A 12,372-nucleotide genomic window follows, 5' to 3' on the forward strand; every position below is an offset into this window, starting at 1 on the left:
TTGTGAGACAAATGAGAATTCCAATTTACTTAAACTTTATTTAAGCTTTAAGCAACTCATTTCTGTAATACATATCTTCGAAACGCCTGGAATTTATCACTGATACCACAGGCCTCGCCCACCCGAGAATCCCGCGCATGCACACATGCGCGCACATCATTCTCCCCTCCCATTTATAAGTTGAGACGGTCAGGAGGTTTAGTATGTCTTGATGACCGTCGCAGCACTGGAGCATCAGGAGATAATGGTGTTTCCATAGCTGGTGGTACATATGTTGCTTGGTCATCAACTTCACTCATATTGTTATTTACATTTTCAATTTTAGAATTACTTGTAGAAGTTTTCATAGGGAAAGATGGGTGTGTTGAAGGAATTTCTCGATTAATATTATCAAGGAGTGATGGAGCTGATGGAGAAGATGGACATAGTGCAAGGTCACGAAGTGAGACAGTTGACTGACGTCCATCTTGATACTTGATAGTTGCATAAGGGTTGACATCAGTCAGTTCAACTTCATCAACAAAGGGCTCATTCTTATTTGATCGGACATACCGACGAAGCAACACAGGCCCAGGGGTAGTCAACCATGATGGCAGAGAAGTACCACTAGAAGAACGCCGTTTGAAGTTAAAGAACCGCTCATGTGGAGTAGTATTGGTAGCGGTTGACAGTAAAGATCTGATGGAGTGTAATGCATCTGGTAGAACACATTCCCACTGCTGATCTGGTATGTCATTTGACTTTAAAGCCAATTTCACTGCTTTCCAAATGATTTCGTTATACCTCTCAACCTGACCATTTCCAATAGGATGATATGGTGTTGTTTTACTTGTTGCAATTCCTCTATTAGAAAGGTAGTCCTTTAAATCTTTTGACATGAATGAGGTGCCCCTATCAGAATGTATGTAACTTGGAAATCCACAGAATGAAAACAGTTGATCTAAACATTTGATAACCGTAGCAGCTGACATATTTGGACAAGGAAAGGCAAATGGAAACCTCGAATATTCATCAACTATGGTAAGTATATAAACATTTTGAGAGGAGGATGGTAAAGGCCCTTTGAAGTCAATACTCAAACGTTCCATAGGTTGAGTAGCTTTGATCAATCTTCCTTCTTCAGGACGGAAGAACCTTGGTTTAAATTCAGCACAGATTCTGCATGAAGCACACGTCATCTTCACATCTTCTGTAGAGAAAGGTAAGTTTTTGGAACGAACATAATATAACATACGAGTGACTCAGCCCATTGTGAAGATCAGTGAGTGCAGAAGAATGAACAGAGGCACAAAATGCTCGAGTTAAGGTATCCGGAGCAACATTATCCTTACCAGGGCGGTACTCAATTGAATATCTATATGCAGATAATTCAATCCTCCATTCATGAATTTTACTGTTTTTAATCTTCGTTCGCTTCCGATTATCTGGCATAAAAGCTACTGAACGCTGATCTGTTATCAAAGTGAAGTGCTGGCGAGCATGGAAATTACTCCATTTCCTCAGTGCTTCAATAATTGCAGTAGCTTCCTTTTCGACGGGTGGGTAATGCAATTCACTACCTTGGAGAGTACGAGACATGAAAGCCACTGGTCGTCCTCCTTGATTTAATGTTGCTGATACTGCTGAATCAGAGGCATCACATTCAACAACAAAGGGGAGATCCTCATCGATGGCGTGTAATGTCGCAGATTCTAATTGTTTCTTTAAATTAGTAAAGGCACCAATTGCTGTAGAGTCAAGGGGGAAAGATTTTGCTCTAATCAAAGGTTTAATTTTGTCAGAGAAATTTGGTATCCATTTAGCGTAATATGCAAACATGCCAAGAACCCTTCGTAGAGAGTTTAATGTAGCTGGAACAGGTATCTCTTGGAGTGGGTGGAGTCTCTCTGGATCAGGCTTGATCGTATCATTTCCAACCCAATAACCAAGAATATTAATTGATTGCACTGATATTGACTTAGCCTCATTTAATGTTAGATTTTTAGAATGTACAACTTCTAAAAACCGTTGCACATTTTTGTCACAGCTTGGTCTTTTCCTGCAATAGTTATATTATCAAGGTAAGGGAAAGTATCTTTAAGGTTTTCCTGTTCAACAAGTTTGTCCATCTCTCTCTCTGAAAAACTGCCACACCATTAGTTACACCAAAAGGAACTCTGCAGTAGTGGTATAATTTTCCATTAGCTTCAAACGCAGTGTATTTCTTTTCGGATTCTTTCAAAGGAATTTGGCAGTAAGCACTTTTTAGGTCAAAAGTAGAGAATATCTTATACTCAGCTAATGTATTGATAATATCATCTATACGAGTTAATGGATATGCATCAAGCTCCGTGAACTGGTTTATAGTTTGAGAGTAACCACAACAACTTGTGTCCTCCAAGGAGAAGAGCTGGGCTCTATGATACCTTCTCGTAAAAGATTAGTTACTTCTGTGTTGATAAAGTTTTTGTCATCCTTACTAAAATGTCTTGATTTTGTAGCAATTGGCTTGCACTTAGAGGATAAATTCGTGACTAATGAAGGACATTCAACAGATGCAGCAGAAAAAACACACAATACTGGTGGTTTTGACAATACAAGATCAGGCATAGTTCCTTCATACATTATCTGGATTTCTCAGAGCCAAGTCTAATGAGTAAGCTTGATTGTAAGCTGACTGTAAATCCAAGGTTTTGTTTTCTAATAGTCTCTGTTGTATTAAAGGCGATGCCAAACCATTGATAAACGAGTCTCGAATAAGTTCCTGTCGATTTTGATCAGCTGTAACTGCTTTGAAGGCACAGTCTTTACTAAGTCTTTGAAGTTCTTGTAAAAACTCATCAAGTGACTCACCAGGTTTTTGTTTACGAGTAGTAAGGAGGTGTCGAGCAAATATTACATTGGGTGTCTTGACGAAGAGTCTGCTTAGTACATCAATAGCAGAATCATAAGTTGTACATTCCTCTATGTAATCATATACATCATAAGAGACAGAGATTATTAATGTCCTGAATTTGTCTGGTGCATTGTCGCCACACTCATCAAAGAAGTTATTTAGTGTACGAAGCCAGCGATTCCATTCCTTTGCTGCAGTAGGTGAGTTGGGATCCAGATCCAAGCGTTGTGGTAGTTGTGATAGTTTCTCCATCTCGATGTCACACTGCTTAACTTCTGAGATTAAGTTGCTTAAATTGTTGTGAGACAAATGAGAATTCCAATTTACTTAAACTTTATTCAAGCAACTAATTTCTGTAATACATATCTTCGAAACGCCTGGAAATTATCACTGATTCCACAGGCCTCGCCCGCCCGAGAATCCCGCGCATGCGCGCACATGCGCACACTTCAAAACCGTAGTACGTCATGACGCCATTTTAGTAGGCAGAAACTTACAGAAACATTTAAAAAGAAAAATAACAACAACCTGCGAATTGACAGATAAGATACATTCTGCATTTTAGATACAACCTTTAGATAGAGCTCTTAAGGATAGCGGAGTCATGGGGTATGGGGAGAAAGCAGGAACGGGGTACTGATTGTGCATGATCAGCCATGATCACATTGAATGGTGGTGCTGCCTCGAAGGGCCGAATGGCCTACTCCTGCACCTATTGTCTATTGTTTTTATGGTATCATCACACATGCTGCTCCCCCCCCCCCCAAAAAAAACACTGATTACACTGCGAGAGGCATAGAGCGAACGGCGGTGTTTGCTTACCAAAATGGCGGCCGGTTACGCTCCCTTTGCGCGCTGTCTACACTTCAGTGCAGGCGACAACGACGGAGTGGTCCGTCTGGCTCCTCTAGTACCTTTGGGCCCAACCGCCGCCCCCCGCGCGCGCGCCCAACCGCCGCCCCCCCTGACGTCACCGCAGCCCAACCGCCGCCCCCCGCGCGCGCCCAACCGCCGCCGCCCCCTCCCTGACGTCACCGCAGCCCAACCGCCGCCCCCCTGACGTCACCGCGCATGCCCAGTGGCCGTCGCCCCGCCGCCGGTCACCGATCGCCGCCGTTTTTTCCAAAATGACAACCTCACCTTTTTTACTGTCGATGTGTCGTTGATGTCTCGGTAAAAAGCCACCCACACACACACACACGCACGGGAGGTGGGCTCGCCTTTTGTAAAGGGGGAGAGGGAATCCGTACCGTATCGGGGAGGCACCACCGTGTGAGTGGGGAAGCGTTGACCGTCATTACTGCACTGTCTGTGTGATTTTATTTTCTCTCCAGTCACCTCACCCAGACAACAACCTTAGATGGACGCACGCAAAACGCTGGAGTAACTCAGCAGGGTGGCGGTGGGGGGAGGGGAGGGGAGGGGAGGGGAGGGGAGGGGGTCGGGCGAACGGGCATCGTTTCGGGTCGAGAGCCACCTTCACACCTTCACCTTGACTGGACGGACGCTCCTTAAAGGGGGTGTCCCCACATCCCCCCCCCCCCCCCCCCATCCATTGTTTTTGGCCGACACTTTTAAGCCTTTAAAAAGAGCAACTAGATCTAGTCAGGAGTACTGTGTGCAGTTTTGGTCTCCAAATTTGAGGAAGGACATTCTTGCTATTGTGAATTCCACAGATTCACAACTCTCTGACTGAAAAAAGTTTTTCCTCGTCTCCGTTCTAAATGGCCTACCCCTTATTCTTAAACTGTGTGTGGCCCCTGGTTCTGGACTCCCCTTGGTTTGGTCTGGGCTGCAGGGGGGATTCCTCTCACGCACAGTTGACGCTTAAAAAGAGTCTTCACCCTTCTCTGAACCCCCATCCCTCCACCTGTCTGGTGCCTAACACTTGGCGGTATTAGCCAGGACATCCCGCTATTTTGGGCTAAATTGGTTTGTCCCGTACGGGACCGCCCTTGTCCCGTATTAGGCCCACGGGCCGCTGTAGGCCTGGACACTAGGCTAACGGAGTGTGTTCGGGGAGTGGGGCCGAGTGTGTTTGCCTAACGGAGGTTGCCCTTGTGGCTACAGGGATCAGGGGATATGGAGAGAAGGCAGGTACAGGTTACTGAGCTGGATGATCAGCCATGATCATATTGAATGGCGGTGCAGGCTCGAAGGGCCGAATGGCCTACTCCTGCACCTATTTTCTATGTTGCGCATGGGGTTGCCAACTGTCCCGTATTAGCCGGGACATCCCGTATTTTGAGCTAAATTGGTTTGTCCCATAGAATGTCCTGTATCTATGTTTCTATGTTTCACCCTTGGGAGTGAGATAGACGGCAACCCTAACTTGGGGCCAAATCGGCTTGCACTCCAATAAATGGTGGAAATGTATTTATATCGATTATAGGCACATAAAAGCTGGAGTAACTCCGTGGGTTAAGCAGCATCTCTGGATGTGTTTTTTTTTGTGTTCACCCATTCCTCTTCGACAGAGATGCTGCCTGACCCGCTGAGTTACTCCAGCTTTTTGTGTTCACCCATTCCTCTTCTCCAGAGATGCCGCCTGACCCGCTGAGTTACTCCAGCTTTTTGTGTTTCCTCCTCTGCTGGACCCTATTTATACCGATTGATTGAAAGATACAACATGGAAACAGGCCCTATGGCTCACCAAATCCACACCGAATTTTTTACACTGATACCATTTTACTGATTGAGTGAAAGATACATGGAAACGGGTCCTTCGGTCCACCGAGTCCATATCGACCAATAACAACCACCTATTTACAATAATCCCATTTTATTGATTGAGTGTAAGATACAGCATGGAAACTGGCCCTTTGGCCCACTGAGATCATACTGACCAATAACCAACCACTTACACTGATTCCATTTTATTGATTGAGTGAAAGAAACATCATGGAAACGGGCCATTTACCCACTGAGTCCACTCTGACCATCGACCACCCCTTCACACTAGTTCTATGTAATCCCACTTTTGCATCCACTCCTTCCTGACACACCAGGAGCAATTTACAAAGGCCAATTAACCTACAAAGCCACACATAATTGGGATGTGGGAGGAAAGCAGAGTACCTCGAGTAAACCTACTGTGGTCACAGTGTGCAAACTCCACACAGACAGCAGCCAAGGTCACGATTGAACCCGGGTCTCTGGCGCTGTGAGGCAGCGGCTCTACCAGCTGTGTCATTGTATGGCCCTATTCAGACTTCATATATTTATTTTCTGGACATATAAAATTATTAAGTGATTGGACATGCCAGATGCAGGAAACATGTTCCCGATGTTGGGGGAGTCCAGAACCAGGGGCCACAGTTTAAGAATAAGGGGTAGGCCATTTAGAACTGAGATGAGGAAAATCTTTTTCACACAGAGAGTTGTGAATTTGTGAAATTCTCTGCTTCAGAACGCAGGGGAGGCCGATTCACTGGATGCATTCAAAAGAGAGTTAGATATAGCTCTTGGGGCTAGCGGACTCAAGGGATATGGGGAGAAGGCAAGAACGGGGTACTGATTGTGGATGATCAGCCATGATCACATTGAATGGTGGTGCTGGCTCGAAGGGCCAAATGGCCTGCTCCCACACCTATTGTCCATGTATTTGTAGAACATTTTGCTCATTAGCTTGTTGCTAGCTTTGGAGCAATCCTACCCCCCTACTTAGAAGAGTCTCTTCTGTCGTTCTTCCAGTAATTACATTTGCATAACACGTTATTGGCCCTTTGTGAGATCTTGATGTGAATAGTTTTGGTTTATTATCACATGTGCTGCGGTACAGCGAAAAGCTTTGTCACACTATCCAATCTAAATCAGATAATACTGTAGTGTAATGTAAATCTGAATTTGTCAGCTGAACAGTTGGCTTTTGAAGTGTGTACCTTTCTGCTTGGGTATGTGACATTTTGCAGAAGCAGCATAAATGTCTGATTATTATTGATGGTTGATAGCAAGTCAGGCAAAATTTGTGGAAAGATAAATAGTTACATTCTCATGATTGGTAACTTCAGAGCTGAATGGTTCGCTGGTCCCTTCCAGGTACGAAAGTCATAAGGTCATAAGTGATAGGAGCAGAATTAGGCCATTCTGCCAATCAAGTCTACTCCGCCATTCGATCATGGCTGATCTATCTCTTCCCTCCTAAATCCATTCACCTGCCTTCTCCCTATAACGCCTGACACCCGTAGTAATCAAGAATCTATCTATCTCTGCCTTAAAAATATCCATTGATGGCCTCCACAGCCGTCTGTGGCAAAGAATTCCACAGATTCACCACCCTCTGACTAAAGAAATTCCTCCTCATCTCATTCCTAAAGGAACATCCTTTAATTCTGAGGCTGTGACTTCTAGTCCTAGACTCTCCCACTGGTGGAAACATCCTCTCCACATCCATTCTATCCAAGCCTTTCAGTATTCATGTCTCCAGGTGTGATTAACAGAAGCACTATCCAAGCATATCTAGCCTGACCTAGATTTGTGAAAAAGACATTCTGGCCTTCCATCACAGTGAGAAGGGACTGGAGGAGACTCACTGTGATGGATGTTTCTTTTTGTTTGGTGTTAGTTGTGATTGTATGTGTTATTGCATTTTTATTGATTAATCTTATTGGTCTTATTGTTCAACTGCGGGTAATGTTTCATTTTACTACACATTTAAGTGTATGTAACAAATAAACGACTATTGACTATTGACTATTGACATATTCGGAAAATGAACTGGTAGTTGAATTACAGCGAATGAAACTGGCATTTTACTTAATTGATCGAGTAATGCAGAAGTGGCTTTACAAACCTGCCCTGTTGGCATGCATTGATTCCAAACTCTTTGTGGCTGCAGATGCACTTTTCGATTTAAAAAAAAATGGTTGCTTGTGATCAATTTTTGTCTTTTGAACCAGAGAATTTAAATAGCAATGATGGCACAATTTGTGCCGCTCTTTGTTCGGCAAGGACATGCAGCGTGCTGACCTTGCACATTAACCATGGCTACAGTGAGGTCCCTTGCCCTTGTGCTTTGTAAGGGTTGACTTGTGTCACGTACCGTTCCTTTGTGACAGGTGATATTCTCTCAAGCATTGTGAACTGCTTGCATTAGTGGTGAACGTGTTGTGCCATGTTTAACACTTGCAAGTTAGCTCCGATAAGGAACCTGATTATCATATTTACAAAGCTGAGAAATATTTTACATCAAAGCTTATTGATAAATCACGCGTGTTATTCCAGGTTACACTTTAATAGAGTTTAGAAAAGAAAATCTCATCAATTATAACTAATCATTAGATTCTTTATGTACTGTTAGTTATCATCTATATATTTATTGTTACTCCATCATATACAGTATAAAAACAATTCAACAAAACAATTTAAAACTGAGGTGAGAAGAAACTTTTTCACCCAGAGAGTTGTGAATTTGTGGAATTCTCTGCCACAGAGGGCAGTGGAGGCCAATTCACTGGGTGAATTTAAAAGAGAGTTAGATAGAGCTCGAGAGCCTAGTGGAATCAAGGGATATGGGGAGAAGGCAGGCACGGGTTACTGATGTGGATGATCAGCCATGATCGCAATGAATGGTGGTGCTGGCCCGAAGGGCCAAATGGCCTCCTCCTGCACCTATTTTCTATGTTTCTATGTAATTCAATATATAGCAGAGAAACATGCTGTTTGATCCCTCTAATCGCTGCAGGTGTTTATACTTTATATGAACATCTTTCCACTCTTTTTCTCTCCCATGTTCTTCTTTTCCTTTCCAACCACCTGTGCCTATCCAGCTTCCCTTTAAATGCAATGGTCTCAACTGCTTTTTTAAGGAAAGTTTGTCCACATTCTCGCAAATTCCCAACTGGATGTTATACTTACAAGACTCCCACTTTTATCTAATCCGCATGTCGTTCCATCTGACCGTGTCCAATCAAGTCAAGTCAATTTTATTTGTATAGCACATTTAAACACAACCCACGTTGACCAAAGTGCTGTACATCAGTACAGGTACTAAAAAAGAACATACAATAGCACACAAACCTAACAACACATCCATAAACAGTTTACAGTTTACAGCGCCCCCTCAGAGGGCCTCAAACGCTAGGGAATAGAAGTAGGTTTTGAGTTGAGAATGTTCACGCACCACACTCAGTCACTCCCTTGGCCCTCTCGGTTCAGCCGTGGTGTGCGATACTCGACCGATTGTATGGTCATTGGGTGGAATGCTGTAGCTTGAAAAAGTGGCCCGTAATTAAATTAATTTCCTCCAGCTAAGAAACATTTGGCACATCTTATTATACCTTTGTAAGCACACAGAGGATGTCATTGGGCCTATGTTTGCTCCCAGTGGAGGAGTCCCACTCTCTCATTCCTTATATCCCCTCTAGCCTAGCAAAAAAAGGGTAGTTCACACCCCAGTGGTATGAACATTGGCTTCTCTAACTTCAGGGTACTTCAGGGTCAGGGTCCGAATGGCCTACTCCTGCACCTATTTTCTATGTTTCTATGTTTCTATAACCCAGCGGTATGAACATTGACTTCTCTAACTTGGGTAGTTCACACCCCAGTGGTATGGACATTGACTTCTCTAACTTCAGGGTAGTTTACACCTCAGCGGTATGAACATTGACTTCTCTAACTTCAGATAGTCCCTGCTTTCCCTCTCTATCCCCTCCCGCTTCCCAGTTGTCCCACTAGTCTTCCTGTCTCCGACTACATCCTATCTTTGTCCCGCCCCCTCCCCTGACATCAGCCTGATGAAGGGTCTTGACCCGAAACGTCACCCATTCTTTCCCTGCAGAGATGCTGCCTGACCCGCTGAGTTACTCCAGCATTTTGTGCAAAATTAATCGTTCATGCATGCCCATCTTTGATTGTTTTTGCCATTAACCTCCACTAAGTACAACTTACTGGAGCTAATTAACCTTGCAGCAATTTGGGATGTGGGAGAAAACCTGGAGGACACCCACATCAAGAGGGAAACTTCTAAACGGCCAAAATATTAGTCGAGGTCAGAATTGGATCCAGAGTCTCTCGATAAAAAGACACAAAGTGTTGGAGTATCTGGTGTATGCTGTGACTAAAGCACTAACTGCTGCACCCTTGTGCTGTCCTACTTATTATTGCAAGCTCCCATGGCAACTTTGGCCATGGAACTAGTATGTTTTCAATGGAGTTGACAGTGCCAAGAACACCGTGCATGTCTTGTCTCGTTCCCTTTTATCCTTGTAAAGCAGAAGTGCAATATTTTTAAATATTAATCCTTTACAATCTGGATTTTAGCCATAGTAATTCATTGGAGGTTCTGTGCCTTCGTAAATAAAAGTCTGTAGCTTTATTAAAATGAAAGTTAACTGGTGCACTCTTGACTTGAGTCAATTTTTCCCCAAGTGTGTAACCGACCAGAGGTAATTTTCCAGTCTAACGGTTGGGGAGTTGCAATCAATTAGCTTTATCTCACCAGTTCTAATGATGTTGGCTAAAGTTAACATTTCTTTCCCTTTTTCTCAAATAGTCTGTCAGAAATGGTTTACTCTTGGTCGAAGAAGGGTCTCAACCCGAAATGTCGCCCATTCCTTTTCTCCTGAGATGCTGCCTGACCTGCTGAGTTACTCCAGCATTTTGTGAATAAATACCTTCGATTTGTACCAGCATCTGCAGTTATTTTCTTACGTTTACCCTTGGTTCTTCACTCCTGGGGATCTTTGCTAACCAGGGCCTAGAGTAACCTGCTGCAACCCTTGAAAATTGTTTTGTAGTGTTTTAGATTTTCGTCATGATTTTGAATTTCCTGACCGTGGGAGTGGAATAGCCCTGTCCACAAGAATGCAAGGAAAAATTAGATGGGTAGATAATCAATTTCTCTGTCTTGGCTAGCTGTCAAAGCTATTGAAAAACTGTCACCATTCAGAAACATTCAAAAACGAATACAAAAACACTTTTATTCGAGTGGGGTTTTTTTCAAATGCAAAAAAATGATTAAAAAACCTTTAAGTAAATTAAGTTAAAAAAATGTCATAAACTAAAACCTGCCTTTCACTTCTGGAGCTGGTGCTCATTATTGAAAAGATTTCAGATTTTTTTTGTAAATGTCAAATAGTAAATGGCGCAGCTGTAAGGTCAGTGGCAGAAACTTCAGAGGAGATTTACAGGGCAAGCATTTACATATAGAGTGTGGCAGGTGCCTGGAACGTGCTGCCAGAGGTGGTAGTGGAGGCAGGTAAAACAATGGCACTAAAGAGGCTTTTAGATAGGCATACCAATATGCAGGGAACAGTGGGATATGGAACACATGCAGGCAGGCAGAAGGGATTAGTTTAAGTAGGTGCCATGTTTGGCACAGACCTCATGGGCCGAAGGACCTGTGCCTGTGTTGTACTGTTCTATGATCGAAATGTTTGCCTGTTCGGGAGCCACACATCAAACATAGACTGAGGCAGTATGTGTTGGAGTCTATTGAACTATGGAAGGCATTGTGTCCGAGGCTTCGGGTCCCCTTTTGTGCTTTTAATAAACAGCGCAGCTTCCAGTTTCCTAATCTCTAGCCTTCCAAAGCAGCGTTTCTCGACCGTTTTACCCTTGCGGAACCCTTGAAATAATTTTCATCTCTCAGGGAACCCCTACATAAAAATTATTATGTATCTTTATTAATCTCTTTCTCTTTTGTAAACTTAAAGTTAAACTTAAATTTAAATGATATAACAGGTTGGAGACTTTATTATAATACCCAAGAATTTTCCAAGAATATGCCGTACGTGTATAATAAAATTAAGACATGAAATTAATCACAAAAATGACTCAAAAATGCATTTACATATGATTAGCCTGTTTATCACTATTTCTCTCGGAACCCCTAGCGACCTCTCGCGAAGCCCTAGGGTTCCTGGGAACCCCGGTTGAGAAACGCTGCTCTAAAGAATATCACTCCTAAGAGTCATATATTTAATTGTACAACTAAACTGAAATGTTGGTACTGGGAAAACGGTAAAAGTTCAGAAACTTATTGCAGCTTCCAGTTTACTAATCTCTAGCCCTCTCAAGGACATTACTCCTAAAGGCATGTATTTAACCGTACAAACTAAACTGAAATGTACCAGTGATGTGAACTTTGTTTTCATCACAATGGAAAGCAGGGACTACTGTAGCTCACGTCCGCGCTGGCTGGAACATTTTCTGACCAAGGTATACAGTCTATACAGAATTTGTCATTAATTTATGTTAAGGTTGATTGTTCTTTTGATTTATTGTGTCTCATGATGTGTTCATGGGTAATTTATGATTTTATTATTATGCTGCATGCCTATTAATCTTTGTCGACGTCTTTTAATAAAAAGGGATTATTACTGTTGTTGCCAGAGACCACTAAATTAGATGACTTTTAACAATGGATTGGACTATGAATTTCTGAACCAGAAAGTTGTGGATTCAAATCCCACTCCAGAGATTTGATCACAACAATCTAGGCTGTTGCCCCATAGAGTGCTGAGGGGGGGCTACTCTACCGCTGTTCTATGTTTTAA

General features: G+C 42.9%; 1 protein-coding gene across 1 annotated transcript in view; it reads left to right on the forward strand.

Moving 5' to 3' along the window:
* Positions 1–3,957: 3,957 nt before the first annotated feature.
* The window catches only part of dnajc4 (DnaJ (Hsp40) homolog, subfamily C, member 4), a 189,426-nt gene continuing 181,011 nt past the window's right edge, over positions 3,958–12,372 (forward strand). The window contains exon 1 of the mRNA XM_078427914.1: positions 3,958–4,048. The gene's annotated coding sequence lies outside the window, so the exon portion shown is untranslated. The remainder of the gene's footprint in view (positions 4,049–12,372) is intronic.

The sequence above is a fragment of the Rhinoraja longicauda genome, chromosome 34 (genome assembly GCF_053455715.1).
Source record: "Rhinoraja longicauda isolate Sanriku21f chromosome 34, sRhiLon1.1, whole genome shotgun sequence".
NCBI lineage: Eukaryota > Metazoa > Chordata > Chondrichthyes > Rajiformes > Arhynchobatidae > Rhinoraja > Rhinoraja longicauda.